Source organism: Mus caroli, chromosome 5, assembly GCF_900094665.2.
Source record: "Mus caroli chromosome 5, CAROLI_EIJ_v1.1, whole genome shotgun sequence".
Taxonomy (NCBI): Eukaryota; Metazoa; Chordata; class Mammalia; order Rodentia; family Muridae; genus Mus; species Mus caroli.
Window position 1 is genome coordinate 94,923,328 of NC_034574.1, and position 15,719 is coordinate 94,939,046.

General features: G+C 43.7%; 1 protein-coding gene across 10 annotated transcripts in view; it reads right to left on the reverse strand.

Annotated features, from left to right (window-relative positions):
- The window catches only part of Wdfy3 (WD repeat and FYVE domain containing 3), a 237,989-nt gene that overhangs the window by 170,841 nt on the left and 51,429 nt on the right, over window positions 1-15,719 (reverse strand). For 9 of the 10 annotated variants that reach the window (XM_029478035.1, XM_029478028.1, XM_029478030.1 and 6 more), the window contains exon 3: window positions 2,961-3,059. The exons of the other annotated variant lie outside the window; for it this stretch is intronic. The gene's annotated coding sequence lies outside the window, so the exon portion shown is untranslated. The remainder of the gene's footprint in view (window positions 1-2,960; window positions 3,060-15,719) is intronic. 10 annotated transcript variants of the gene reach the window in all.

Genomic DNA, 15,719 nt, shown 5'->3' on the forward strand with positions numbered 1-15,719 from the left:
GAGAGAGAGAGAGAGAAAGAAAGAAAGAAAGAAAGAAAGAAAGAAAGAAGTCTACTTTGAGAGAGAGAGAGAGAGAGAGAGAGAAAGAAAGAAAGAAAGAAAGAAGTCTACTTTGAGAGAGAGAGAGAGAGAGAGAAAGAGAGAGAGAGAGAGAGAGAGAAAGAGAGAGAGAGAGAGAAAGAAAGAAGTCTACTTTGCCTGGGTTGACCTTGGATTTTGGAACCTCCCTTACTCCACCTCCTAAGCAGCAGGAAAGCAGGAATTACAGGCCAGCACCTCTAAGTCCAGGCCTTGAATTTGAGATCCTCCACCCTCTTGGAGCTGGGATTTACAGGCATTCAGCAACACACCTGGCTAACTCACACCCGTTCACTTCAAATTATCTAGCACCCGAATCATCTTATTAATGTCATTCTTATCTCAATAGTTCTCCTCTGTGAGTCAGACGCAAAGTAGGCATCCCTTACTGCCACTGGCTGATTAACATCATGTAAGCCTCCTCCCTGGACAGTCCCTATTGTAAGTCCTTCATGTATATTCGTTTGTTTAATAACTTGGTGTTGCCACACAGGGCTTTGCCATGCCACCCTGGAAGACCTGGTATATACTATGTAGCTCAAGTTGGTCTTGAAACCGTGACGAGCCCATCTCAGTACTGAGCACTCCGAGTGCTGAGATTACAGTTGTGAACTGACACACCTGGATTAAACAATGTAACAAGTATTTATTAAGTTGTTAAAACAGCTTTGGTAACTATGTGTCCTTCTAGAGCTTAGATTTTAAAAGGAAGGAGAAAAACAATGTTACCGCCACCCTTTACACTCTTAGCTGGGCTCACTTCGGCCAAGTCTGAGTGGACTCGCTTTCCTCACCTCCTCCGGGTCAGAGTGCATACATGGATGGCGGACAGAATTTACTTTTCTCACCTGCTACATGTCAGAGTAGGTACATGGACAGTGACAGCTAGAACTTACATTTCCCTACCACCAGCTTTCCTACTTGGAATATTGAAATATTCTAAAACACCATAGATCCACACACTTGTAACTCGGCACAGAGCCAGCTCTGAATGTTCATTCATTAGAGCACGGCATGTGTAAAAATAGACGCAAATTTCTAACAAGATGTATGTTCAAACTACAAAATGGCAAAAGGAAATATTCTAATTTCCAAATGAAAACGTAGTGAAGAGAAAGCAAAACATCCGAGCAAAGCAATAACTGTAAAGTAAAAGTCCAACCGGCCTGCAATCACTGCAGGAGACACGTGTGAGAAATGCGTTCCGTTCCTTTAAAGATGATCATTTCCCTTCTTCTCAAATAAAAGTAACTGATAATCCGTTCCTTCATAAGTGTCAGTTATAGTGAGATCTTACGTAATTACCAAAAACACTGAAGTGGTGAGTGCAAGTGTCTACAGGCAAGGATATAAAACCTGAACACACTAACTTCCATTTCCTTGTTAGTGGGAACACTTTGGCATCCAGGTACTAGATGGCTAGATATCGGTGACAGAAAGTCAACAGACCACCACAAATGAAAAGAAACCTATCAGGGGATGTATGAGCTACACTAACAATGATATTGAAATGAACAGGATGCCCCGGAAACACAGAAGACATCAGCTAGCACCAGAGGCGACATCTGAACCACATCTCCCAAGCTGAACTGAAGCCCATAAGGATGGACCTCATTTGCACAGTAAACGGACCATAGATCAAAGGAGAGTGGGTAAGACACACACTGGGTCCTCTTACTATCAGAAACAGGAAGAACACAGGGTGAACTTGGGGGGGATGGAAGAAGACATTTATAGGAATAGCAGACACAAACAGAGCATTAAAGGTTTACAGTGAGGCCGATAATAATCTTTAAACATAGTGTGTGCTGTTTGGTGGATGAATTCAAAACTGTTTTGTTGACGAAGATGGGGAAGAGGTGGGGCAAAAGGGATGCCATCATCAACACAGGTTCAACATCCTGGGAACCTGTGTCCCTTCGGGATTAAAGGATAAGACACACAGCACTGGCATCCAGCTGTGCGCTGGAACAGTGGCACAGCTGAGCTGGAGAAAGAGCCCACTCTAAGAGTCCTGATTAGCAATCAAAAAGGCAAACCTGGCTACGGTGAAATAAACGGAGCGTGAAATAAACGGAGCATAAGAAGATGCAAAGGAGCCGGGCACTGGTGATGCACGCCTTTAATCCCAGCATTTGGGAGGCAGAGACAGGCAGATTTCTGAGTTCAAGGCCAGCCTGGTCTACAGAGTGAGTTCCAGGACAGCCAGGGCTACACAGAGAAACCCTGTCTCGAAAAACCAAAAAAAAAAACCAAAANCNAAAAAAAAAACCCAAAAACAAAAACAAACAAAAAAAGAAGATGATGATGCAAGGCAAATCAAGTTCCCACACCTTGAGTTCAGGATAGGGAAAGCTGAAGAGGGCCCCTAATTCATGATTCCAAGCCAAGTCAGCAGGGGCCATCAAGTCTAATGAAAACTTTCTTGCTTTCTATTTTCCTAGTGTGAAAAACCTTTAAAAAAATCTAAAACGTTTTCAGCCGTTGGGTTTTTTTTAATTTTTTATTTTACCACACTCAGAAGTTTTAAAAGATCGTAGCAATACACAAATATTCACTGAAAAGCACCCCCAGCCTCATCTCCCGTCTCCATAGCAACCATCACTATTTTTTGAATATCCCTGCATACATCTTACACACCTATAAGCATATAGGTGAACATACACTATACATACTGATTTAAACAGCCCGTTCAGATGTAATTGATTAAGGCATTTTACAGATGCTTATGTTTAAATAATCACATGTATAAAAATAGAACTATTAATCAAGTCAATTTAAGAAGGCATCTCTACTCACAAATACGTCATCACGGTTTCCTAACAGATTTGGTGATGGTGACGACTAAGCACAGGCCCCTGACCTCCCTTCCGGACACTGACCTTTAGGGCATCCCTGGGCCAGCTTGTTCTGAGTGTGTGAGCACAGTGGGTCCCATCCACGGATGGCACTTCACTCGGGACCTGAAATCGGGGTTCCAACTAGAAAACGGAAGGGAGATGAGGAATTAGTTCCTAACTGAGACTATTCTCCTCCACATAGAAACCCACATTCACTAATTACCTCAGGTCCACTAACTATTCCATTCATAGGAAATGTATAACCTGCCAGGAAGCCCAGGGTGGAGCCGTGTGTGGGTATAAGACTTCCCTCAGCTGCCTCTAACATGCTCACTGAGGCTCAGAGCCATTACCACGGAAATAAAACATGAGGTTTGATGAAGGTCGCTGCTCAAGTTCGGATGTTAGGACTAAGCAATGTCCAAGTATGAGAGCTGTTAAACATTTGGGCAAGGATGGCTTTAAATGATCAGAGTCCTAACAGGGACACAGTAGTCAGGAGGCTCCACCCCAGTCTTTCTCAGATTATCTCAATAAACTTAACAGCCTGAGACAAACCTGCTCTGGACAGCCATTACAGCCTGCAACCCTGAAAAGCTGCCTTGCAATCCACTTGGACAGCAAGATTCTATGACTACTAATTGGCTGCAATATTCAGAAGTGAGATAAAGAAGTGAAATTCTAAATCAATTCCACACGCAGACCTCTTTCTGACCCACAGGACTTGTCTGTATGGTCCACTACGGCAGCCATCGGCTTCCCATGGCTCAAGCTCGTATTAATGTCAATACATTAGGTAGAAATCCACTTCCTCAGTTTCACATGTCACATACCACGTGTGGCCTGTCACAGTCCCCTTACATAAAACTCGGTGGGGTATTCCCATTATTATGCAAGTTAAACTGGATAGTATTAGCTTGTGAAAAATGCCATCCTGACTTGTCAATATAGTCTAGGAAAATGGTCTATGGCTTTTAATCAATGTTCAAAGATTATGTTAAACCACCGGAAGAACAATGCTCCAAGCATCTATCACAAGCCAACGGAAGCCAGTAAAGAGCTTGCTTTGCAAAGCTACAAATAACATTCTCATAGCGCTTCCTATGCAAGACTACAGCTTTCTGACCCCGAGAAAAACAGGACCTGAGACTCCTGCAACTTCTCTTCCCTGCTCTGATGCCCTCACAGTCCTGGGACACGAAGAAAGAAGAGTCAATCCTTCACAGCCAGACAGGCCTCCTGTGCTTCACCACCAACTCCAACACCATCAACTCCAACATCATCGGTTCTTGGTATCCCAAGATGGCTGGCCTTTCTCTCTTACCCCCAACCTGTTCTTTATGTCCAATGTAACCAAGGTCAAACGCAACCTCCCTGACAGAGGGCAGCTTCCAACTGGCACTGACTGGCATGGTCATCAGGGCCTTTTCATCAGGTGAGCTACTGTTCTGAGCAGACATTCCAGCTGTGGCTTCCACACTGGAAAGAGCTGGGCAGACAGCTGAAACAAACATCTGGGCTGTGTTCACAGTTCAGCAGCAAAGTAGCTGTGACTAACAGTGAGGATTCCTCAGATGGAGGGAGGAGGAAGAGGAGGAGGAGGGAAGGTCGGGGGGAGGGAAAGAAGAAGGGAGGGACAGGGAGAAGAGGAAGGAACAACTGTTCTTTATAGACTCCGGTGAGAGCTTTATCCATCCATCCATTAGTGAGATCTGCTTCTTCACCTCCTGCAGACATCAGTTTTCAGTAGTTTTAAGAACCAAATTTTGGAGGCGATATATACAAAAATAGCACATAGTGATAAACAAACAAAAAAAGCCTTCTAAATTCTAGACAAAGAATTTGAGAAATTCCTTTTTTGTTATGTTTTTGTTTTGTCTGCTTTTATTTTTCTGAGACAGGATTTCTCTGTATAGTCCTGGCTGTCCTAGAACTCGCTCCATATACCAGGCTGGCCTTGAACTAGACCCACCTGCCTCTGCTTCCCCAGGGCTGGGATTAAAGATGTGTACCACCACCTGGCAAATTTGAGCAATTTCCCAGCCAGATTGTTAGCGTAGAAAGTGTAGTCTGAGTCTAGACTTGGAGTTCATTCCTGATGTCACCTTTGGCTCACTACAGGTCATTAAATCTGTAAATCGTGCTAATTTTTCTATGATTTTTCTGCACACTTTGATAGGTTGGTATTTGGTTTCTGACCCAGGTCAAGGGACTGACATACCAAAGCAGACCTGGCCTTCAGGTTCTCCCAGCATCCTTCAGTCCCTACATGCTTGCCCTGCCGGTCTTGAACTTTCCAGCCCAGGGGCTAGGCTACCTTTCCCTCCAGAGGCTCTTCCCTATATAATCTGGACATTAGACATTTTGTGTTCTCTCTCTCTCGCCTTCGTGCTCTCTTCTTCTTCTTCTTCTTCTTCTTCTTCTTCTTCTTCTTCTTCTTCTTCTTCTTCCTCCTCCTCCTCCTCCTTCTTTCCCCTTTCTCCTTCCCCTTCTTCTCCTCCTCCTTCTTCCTTCCCCTTCTCCTTCTTTTTTTTAAAGATTTATTTATTATTATATGTAAGTAGCTGACTTCAGACACACCAGAATAGGGCATCATATCTCATTTACCAGTGGTTGTGAGCCACCATGTGGTTGCTGGGATTTGAACTTGGGACCTTCAGAAGAGCAGTCAGTGCTCTTACCTGATGAGCCATCTCACCAGCCCCCCCCCCACCTTTTTTTAATTTATGCGCATTGGTGCTTTGCCTGCATGTATGTCTTTGTGAGGATGTCAGATCCCCTGGAACTGGAGTTACAGACAGTTGTGAACTGCCATGTAGGTGCTAGGAGTTGAACCTGGGTCCTTTGCAAGAACAGCCAGTGTTCTTAACTGGCTAAGCCATCTTTCCAGCCCTCCCCTTCTTCTATTCCTTATCTTTTTTTTTGGGGGGGGGGGGAGTTCGAGACAGGGTTTCTCTGTATAGCCCTGGCTGTCCTGGAATTCACTTTGTAGACCAGGCTGGCCTCGAACTCAGAAATCTGCCAGCCTCTGCTTCCCGAGTGCAGGGATTAAAGGCGTGCACCACCACGCCCTGCTTCTATTCCTTATCTTATCTCTCTACACAAGCCTACCTTCTCTCTCTCTCTCCCTCCCCTCCCCCCCCCCACTACTCCCCTCTTACCCCATGGTGATTCCCTGGCCTCCTTCCTTGGGGCCAGTGAACTCGTCTGCCCAAGAGCAGCTCCTTTAATATATATATTCCTGCCTTTAATATAATCTAACCTGGTTTACATGAGCTCATTTCACCAGTGGAGAAATAACCGACCCATTGGCATCTGAATGCGCTACACTTTCCCTGTTGAACGTGACACACAACACAAGGAAATGCTGTGATTCATGTTGTCTTGGAGTACTTTCCTTCTGCTCTCAAGTCTAGCTGTAAACACGGAGATGTGGTTTACATCAGGGAATACGGTCATTTTCACACATGCAAGTTTTCCCGATCTTCACTCAAAGCTTTGTCCCATATCCAAGCTCTTAGTAAAGAGTTATTAGCATCTCACTCCACGCGCACCAGGACACTCCACCATAAAAGCAACCCCTTACAATAAAAGCGACATGGGTGTCTGGAGGGAGCCATGTTCTCTCCTTCAGCCAGGCAATAGCTCTACAAGCCTGAGGACCAGAGTTCCAATTCCCAGCACCCACAAAAGTGTGAGAAGGGTGTGATGGCCCGCCTACAATCCTAGCATTTTGGGAACCAGAGACATAGGCTCTGTAGAGCCAATTAACCAAGTGGAATGAGCAAGCTCTACACATTCAAGCAAGAGACTGGACACTGGGAAGGAAGACTTTTAGCATAGCCTCTGGTCTCCATACACACACTCATATATATACACCCATACACTTGTGTACCACATACATGCAAACCCCTTATAAACCACACATACACACATACTAAAAGGAACTCGTGAACTACCAAGAATAGGTACTCCATGTATGATTGACAAGACCCACCCTGCAGCTAAAACCTGGAGACAGCGCACAGAGACCAATCTTCTCTAAGTCAGTTGCACCTGCCTCAGAGGGCACACGAAAATTCCCACCAGACAGCAGAACAAATATCCAGAAGTCCCCAGCAGTTCTGATTTGTGGTGATTAAAACTGTCAATCAACGGGGCGTGGTGGCACACGCCTTTAAACCCAGCACTTGGGAAGCAGAGGCAGGCAGATTTCCCTGGTCTACAAAGTGAGTTCCAGGAGACCCAGGGTTACACAGAGAAACCCTGTCTCAAAAAAACAAAACAAAACAAAACAAAACAAAACAAAACAAAACAAAACAAAAAAACCATCAACCAACCAACCCATACAGCTATCTTTAAAGAGGAACACTTCCCCATCCCTCTTCAATGGAAGTCCTAATCAATAAACATCATGACCGACACCATGTGCCTTCTGAGAAATGGTTGTGAGGGAATCCTTATCCCAACCCTGCTTCTATTTCTCCCTCTCAGGTTTGTTACCGAGATTAGATATATAAAGCTTTTTACTTGATATCAGGACATGTGCGAGAGGCAGCTTCTAAGAAACTCCTTTTAAGCTTCAGTCTCTCTGAAGTTAAGTTCTCTCAGAATTTGAAAAAAAAAAAAAGTCTAATTATGCCGTCGAACGAAAATGCAGACTTAGAAGGAAATTCTCGTTGTTAGTAGGTTGACTTCACTCCCATGGGCATTCCATGAGACAGAGCGAATGGAGCATCAGTCAAGTTATGGATTATCTATTAGTGAAGTGTCAGCAAGCACTCGGCATCCTGGCTGCCCTGAGGTAGGCAGTTTCGCCCCATGCCCTCTGGCCATGCTGCTCTCCTCCCCACAGGCGACAGCAAGGAGCAAGGGAGCAGGCTGATCAGGGATTAATCCCTGTGAGCTGCGGTCCCAAGGGGAACAGAGTAAGTTCATCACCTGGTATGTGGGTAACACCATGGATGATGTGGTCCTGGTGGGAACTGATGGCCAACAGGCTGAACTATCACTTGAAGAGAAGTGAACATTTCCAAGCATTATGGATGCACGACGGTTGGCCAAAACTCTACTGTAGTTCCTTCAGTAATGAGTGAAGCGATTTACAGAAATAAACACTAGCCCATGGATGCAGCCCTGCCATTCTCAGGCAAGCCAACTGTTACCTAGGAATTTGGTGTTCCCTCTTTTTAGGTCACTAGTCTTACTAATAAAATAATTTAGAGCCAGACTGTGGGGGGTTGGTCTGTATTCAAATGCTAAATACTGGCCCAAAAGATCTGGGTGCAGTCCAGACAAGCACATTCTCACGCACTCCAAACTTTGCTTCCCCGTATTCTCTGATAGTTTAAAGTGGCTAACAGCCGGTTAGTAGGGAGAATAGAGGTAGGCAGGGCTTCGGTTACAGGGCTGGGAGCTGCAGCTAGGGATAAGGAGAAAGAGAGAGAAGAACCAGAAAGAGAGAGACGGAGTCAGAGACAGAGACAGACAGACAAACCAGGAAGACAGGGAGAAAGAGCGAGGGAAGTAGAGAGGGAGGGGGGAAGAAAGGAAGAGAGAAAGAGAGATGGGGGCAGGGGGAGGCTGGAGAACCAGGACATGACCTGATGGAATGAATGCAGCACAGCTAGGATGACTATTGTCAAGTAACTTGGGGAGCAGAGCTAGGAAAAAGGCAGTCTAGTGTAGAAAAAATAGTTTAGGGGCAATCGCCCAGTAATTGTGCTAAAGCTGATTAAATAAATCCATAGTACTCTGTCATTGGGTTATATTAAGAACTAGTAGAATTACTAAATATCCAAGAATGCCACCAGATTCCTAAGGTGGCTAGAAGACAATTGTTTTAAGAGTTTGAAACAGAACTTCAGCAGGTCCCAAGAGAGGAGGGCAAAGTGAAAGAAAAAGATGCACCCTTTGGTTGAGTCCCGGATGCAGGAGGTTCAGCAATGGAACCACATGGGTAGCAAAGGATGGGGAGGAACAGTGGGAGTGGGTGGGAGAGGCAGGCATGGGGCTCAGACTGAGAAAGCTCAGAGCATCACAGAAAGCATGCAGAAGCCAGTGTCTGGAAGACCGGATGTTATACTAGAACTCAGCAGGCACGGTGCAAGCCACAGCAGGGAGGAGGGGCTTCTAGAAACAATACGTATGTAGGTTATTTCATTAATGGGGATAATTATTCCTCCCATCTCCCATCTCCTTAGCAAGTCTTCAGGTGAGGGGGTGGACTCCTGGCCAGGTATTAGAGTCACAGTACTTAAAGAATCTCAATCTCTCTCTCTCTCTTTTATTGTGATGACTTACAGTCCAAATAACCGAACAATGGGCAGCTGTGAATAGAAAGTCCAAGAATCTAGTAGTTGCTGAGTCCCACAAGCCTACGTGTTTCAACTAGCCTTCTGTGTAAGCTGGAATCCTGAAGAAGTAGGTTCTTCAGTGGTGCTGGCAGTAAGTGCAGGCAGCCAGAGGAGGAGGAAGCCTCCCTCCTCCACTGTCCTCATGTAGGCCTCCAGCAGCTGCGGTGGCCCAGTGTGTACTGCCACGCCTCGAGTTAAACAGCTCTTTACTTGGAACTTGCTTTGTCCCAGGCTGGCCTTGAACTCGGAGATCTGCCCGCCTCAGTCTCCTGGGATTAAAAGTGTGTACTACCTTGCCTGGGCCTAAGCTTTTCATGCCCACTATGCCTCAAGATCTGGATCAAAAACCTGTCTCACCCCCAAGTCAAGATATAGGTCAGAAGCCTGTGTCTTCCAGTCTCAAGATCTGGATCATGGTGTGCCCTCCATTTCTGGATTGTAGTTCATTCCGGATGTTGTCAAGCTGACAACCAGAAATAGTCACCACATCCCATTTGGTGGCAGGTTTTGTTAACACAACCCAAATGGACTAAGGCCTTTAATAGGAAGCCTGGGCCACTTTTGTGCCACACTTACCAAGGACAAGGAAAAGACAAGAGAAAAAGGATGGCACCATCTTTAAAACTATACCCTTCCTTTACCTAAAGGCAAACTCAGACCTACTGTATTAGATTACAGTAGGGCCACCATATCTCAGCAAATCAAAGACCTCACCAACTGTTAAGACTTTGTTATTTATGCAACACAAAAGGCAATGTCCATTCAAAAATGACACAGTAACGTTATCTGCTGAAAGCTGTATGATGAACAGGTGTGGTGGTACGAACACACACACACACACACACACACACACCTGCCCTCCCAGTGCTCAGGAAGTAGATAGAGGCGGGAGGGAGGAAAAGCCAGTCTCTAAATAAGATAAAATGCACTCTATTTTCAAAATTCTAAAATTAGGATCAAAAGCTGTATGTGCTAGAACAAACGATGTGCCATGTCACTGGAAAATGAGGTGACCAGGGTTATGATGTAGCCACAGAGCAGGATTCCCTACTTCATTCTAGAGTGGTGGGAGAGGGGGTGGGGTTTTACTGTAACACATCATTAAAAGCCATTAGAACTAAGAGCTGTTAATGGAAAATGAAGGGTGAAGGGCTGTGGACAAGTTGCTAGAGACTAGAAAAGACAGTCCTGAGGGCTCTTTCTACAATGCAGGGCAGCTTGAATCAACTGCTTCTATTTAAGATGGAAGAAAAGAACTGAGGGTCAGAGAAAAGAAGCAGCAAAGACAACTCAAAGCGCATTAAGCGCCTCGTGTGCACACAGCATCCAACTTCCCATCTGATGCGGGTCAACGTAAAATGAAATGGAGACTAACATTAATTATTAAAAGACTGAGACAGTGGTGTAAAAATAAACTGATGATACTGTTTTAATTAGCTCTACTCCAAAATGCAGACTCCAAAAATATTTCAAAATGAGCCTTTAAGACTTTTCCTCTGTTTAAGGAACAAACCTGAGAGCTGTTGCATCCAACTTTTTACAGATTGAGAAAAGCATGAGGAAATTAAATATGAACATTTCAGGAAGAGTTTCACACACTTTAAACATGAACCCTATCTTCATATATTCGTGTGATATGTACCTGCTACCTGAAACCACACGTGAGGACCAGGTATGGTAGTGAACAACTTTAATCCCAGCACACAGCCGGCAGGCAGACGCAGACAGATCTTTATGGGTTTGAGGCCAGTTTTGGCTACATACAGGCCAACAAAGGCTCCAGATTGAGACCTTGTCTTAGAAAACAAGCAAACAAGTAAATACAAACCATGTAAGGGAAAGAACACCGAGCATCAGTATGACATCTGACTCAAGGAGGTCAGACACATCTACAAAATGAGCACAAAGAATGGGAAAATAGGGACTGGTGAGATGGCTCATCGGTTAAGTGATGACTGCTCTTCCAAAGGTCCTGAGTTCAAATCCCAGCAACCACATGGTGAGTCACAACCATCTGTAATGAAATCTGATGCCTTCTTCTGGAGTGTCTGAAGACAGCTACATTATATTTACATATAGTAATAATAATAATAATAATGGTAGAATGGGAAAATAAAAGAGTATTTACAGACACTTTATCCTTACAAATAAGTCTGCTCCAGCTGTCATTAGGACACAAAGTAAGGCTCAGAGGTAACATCCTGAAGCCAAACAAGGCAGTGTTTTTGCTACGTAACACTCAACAGACAGCCAGTGGGAAGACTTACATATCTCTCTCAGGCACTACACAGTCAACAAAATTAAAAAAGAAAATACATGTCCTCTTGTGACTTGGTTTTAATTGATTAATTGGCACTGGCTAGCATCACCTGGGAAGTCTCAGTGAGGGTCTAGATTCAGTTGACCCATGAGCAGTGTTGGGGATGGTGTGTATTGAGTTGGGAAGACCCATCCACTATGGGGGGCAACACTCTCTAGGAAGGAGATTCGGATGTGCACACGTAGAGAAGATGAGCCAAGTACTAACAGGCAGGCATTAAAATTCATCACTCTCTGGTTTTGACTGTGGGTATGAAATGGTCACGTGCCTCAGGCCCTTTCAGCTTGACCTTCCTGGAGGGATGCACCAGGAATCGAGTTCTTGCTTTTGTGGAGTTATCATATCAGAGCATTAGGAAAATAAACTTCCGCATGCATGCCCTGGTGTTCATGTGTGTGCAGCAGCCGAGCACACTTCCTGTGCTGCCCTTTCTCGTTGTTATAAAGGAAGTGAGAACATGGCTCATACATGCATACTCAGAGCTGCAACTCCCACATCCAGTCTGACCCACTCCACACCTTTAAACGTCCGTTACATACCTCCTCCCAAGCCCAAGATTCCAGGACAGAGTGACTTCTCTACCAGATGACAGGCAAGCTGCACATAACCAACATGTTCAATAGAAACTCATGCTTTCTGTCTCCCAATCTCAGTCTCATCCATCCATCCATCCATCCATCCATCCATCCATTTGCTCTACCCACAAACCTAGGTGTTATCCTTCCCTTGTCCTTCATGCCATGTGAGTCTCATCAGCTCTACCCACAACCTACAGAGCTCAGCTACATCCTTTTTTTTTTTTTAAACTGATCACTTTATATGTAACTGCCATGCCATCCCTTCTTTGGACTGTGGTGGCCTCTTTCCTATTTTCAACTCTTCTGCCCGTCATTTCTTTCTTTGCAGGCAGGGTTCCTCTGGTTAACAGAAACACTAAATGTAAACCCACAGAAAAATGGCTCTCTGTGCACTGGATAAATTCCATGCTCTGTATCATGGCTCCAGATAATCTGATCCCTTCCTCCCTCTCAAACTGCATTCCGCTCTCTGGCTGTACATCCCCAGCATCATTTTGACTCCTCACACACCCACTGCTCACAGCACAGGGTCTTCTTCATCACTATGAGCTCTGGCAACAGAACCTCAGTCCTCAGCTTTAAGGTCTGCTCTACTATGTTTCTGTCACTGCAGGTGTACCTCCCCCCACTCTGCTGCCCCTTCATCTTCCCACAGACTGCCCTTATCAATACTGGTAAATAGCTATGCATACAGACTGCCTTTATCAATATTGGTAAATATCTATGCATATAGACTGTCCTTATCAATATTGGTAAATATCAATGTACAGAGACTGCCTTATCAATACTAGTAAATATCTATACATACAGAATGTCCTTATCAATATTGGTAAGTATCTATGCATACAGACTGTCCTTATCAATATTGGTAAATATCTATGTATTACTCTAACTCCCTACCAGATCATAAACTCCAAGTAGACAAAACACACCTACCTGTCTTGTGATCAATACTCAGTGCCTAGCATACAGTAAGAACTCAAAATTTTCTTAATATGCAAGAAATTATGGCTTTAAAGGGTTTAATTTTTGCTTATTTTAAATTGTCCTAGGCTATGAAGTTCAAGACTATTCTTTTTCCTTTTAAATCTACATAAATGTGTTTCACACAAGTGTTTAGTCTTAAAGACACAGTGGATTTTATACCACAGTGCTTTTGCAGACAACATAGAACTCAACAGACAATCTTCACATTTCCAGATTCTGAGTGAAAAAACTGAAATTATAAATATTTAGGTAGTGACCCAACTAATTATATTTATTTATAGCCTGGCTACTTTGCATGATTAAAAAACAGAAAATATTTTAATAAAAGTACTATTTAAAATGTCTTTAACTATTTCTACGGGACAACTGTTTTAATATCAAAAAACGATACATTGTAGTCAGGTCCAAAACCAAAAGTGTAAATTACTGTCCATGCTGTGTTAGCTGTAAAATATATGCAGATTCTTTTATACACCTCCACTCAAATGGAGCATAATGGCCCTGTCCTTTTGTGCCCTACACCTGGGGTATATCACAGAAGAAGTGATGCCCTGTGGTTAGTTCATGAAAGGCACCATTTCTCCCCCTCCCCCATTCACCATTTTCTCTGAAGGAAGCCAGCTTCCATGCTGTGAAGACACATGTGTGACCCTATAGAAAGGCCACAACTAGGAAGAAACTGGAGCCTCTGTCAACAGACATGGGTATGAGCCATCCAGGAAAGGAATCCCCAGCCCAGTCACAACTTTATGCATAGCCAACATCTTGGTTATAATCTCTTAAGACATGAAGCCAAACCACTCAGCTAACTCCGTCTAGAATGCCCAGCCCACAGGAATCAGGAAAATAGGTGTGTCTTTCTAAGCTGGCACATCTTAATAGCATCATTACATGACTAACACACATGCACCCATTTAATAAGTACTGGTCTGCACTCCTTTATCCTGCATTCCTGTGTTAAATCCTATGGAGACAGCAGCAACACAAGACCTAACTACCACAGAGGGAAAGAAGAAGCCTACTGTCATCCTGGGGGCGCTCTACAAACACCTATGTAAAAAATGCCAGGTGTGGGGGCTCACACCTAAAATCGCAGTACTTGAGAGGCCTACACAGGAGGCTTGATGTGAGTTTGAGGCCATTCTGCACAACATGGCAAGTACCAGGCCAACCAAGACTACATAACAAGACTTTGACCCAAAGAAGCCATAATAATAACAAATACATAAATAAAATAAATATAAATTACAAAATAAGATACGAAGGAAACAATATAACGTTCCAGAGGATGGAAGGGGGAGGAGCGAAGCTGCGGAAAGGAGAACAGAAGAGTTAAGCCACATGAGAAGCAGAGTTTGGGTCTTGAGAACCAACATAAAGGTCACATGAACATGGAAGCCAGGTAATGAACCCGGCTCTGAGGAAGGAGAAAAAGAAATGGTCAGAGATGTGTTCATGGCGAAACCCTGCCTCAATACAGAAGGAAGAGAGACAACCGAGGAAGAGGACATTCATCTTGGGCCTTGGCATGCAAATATGCACCTGCACACAGACGCATGTGTATACACACATGCTCCCCACATATGGAGATATACTCAAACACCACTGACATATACAGAAAAGTCAAAAGGTCGAAGGGCAGGGGAACCTGTCTCAAATAAAACCAAACCACTAACTTAAAAACAGCAGTTTCCAGTTGTGCAAATAACTGGAGTCTCTGTGTCCTGTATTCTTTCTGCAATCAATGATGAAGTATGAAGCAATCGCTTAATGCCTTCATGCTTTTCTAAGTATCTAATTTTGCTTACATGCATGTCTGTGTGCTATACGCATTCCTGGTGGCCTATGAAGTCAGAAGAGGGAGTTAGATTCCCTGGAACTGGAGTCATGGATTGCTGTGAGCCATGTGGGTACTGGGAATTGAACCCAGGTCCTCTGAAACAACAACAAATGCTCTTAACCACCAAGCTACCTCTACAGCCACAAGTACCGGGTTTCTAAAGAAATTACAGCGCCATTGAATAACCAAACATTTGCTAGGCTGGGCACTAATTTTCCTCAAATGACATCTATCAGAATTTGTAATAAATCTCAATAGGGAGACTAGGACCATTTACAGGAAAACAACAACAACAATAATAATCTATTTAAATTAAAAACATGGAAAAAATTACTCTGAAAATAACCACATGAAAGTTAACTTCTAATACACTACAGATGTAAATTTTTAAGATGAAACCATAAAACGCAAACAAGCAAACAGGGCAGGTCTTCGTGATCTTGAATTTCACAATAGTTTGTTTCAAGTATGTCACCAAAACAAGAAAATAACAGATATACTAGAAACAAAGAACTTCAGTAAAATTCAGTATTTCCATGTATTAACAACTCCATCAACCAAATTGTTGTATCTCATGATGGTTTAATATCTAGTATACAAAGAGAAGTCTTATAACTCACCAACAAGAAGGTTAACACAATCTTGAAATAGTCAAGTGGCTTAGTTAGAGTTTTACTGCTGTGAGCAGACACCATGATCAAGGCAACTCTTTTTTTTTTT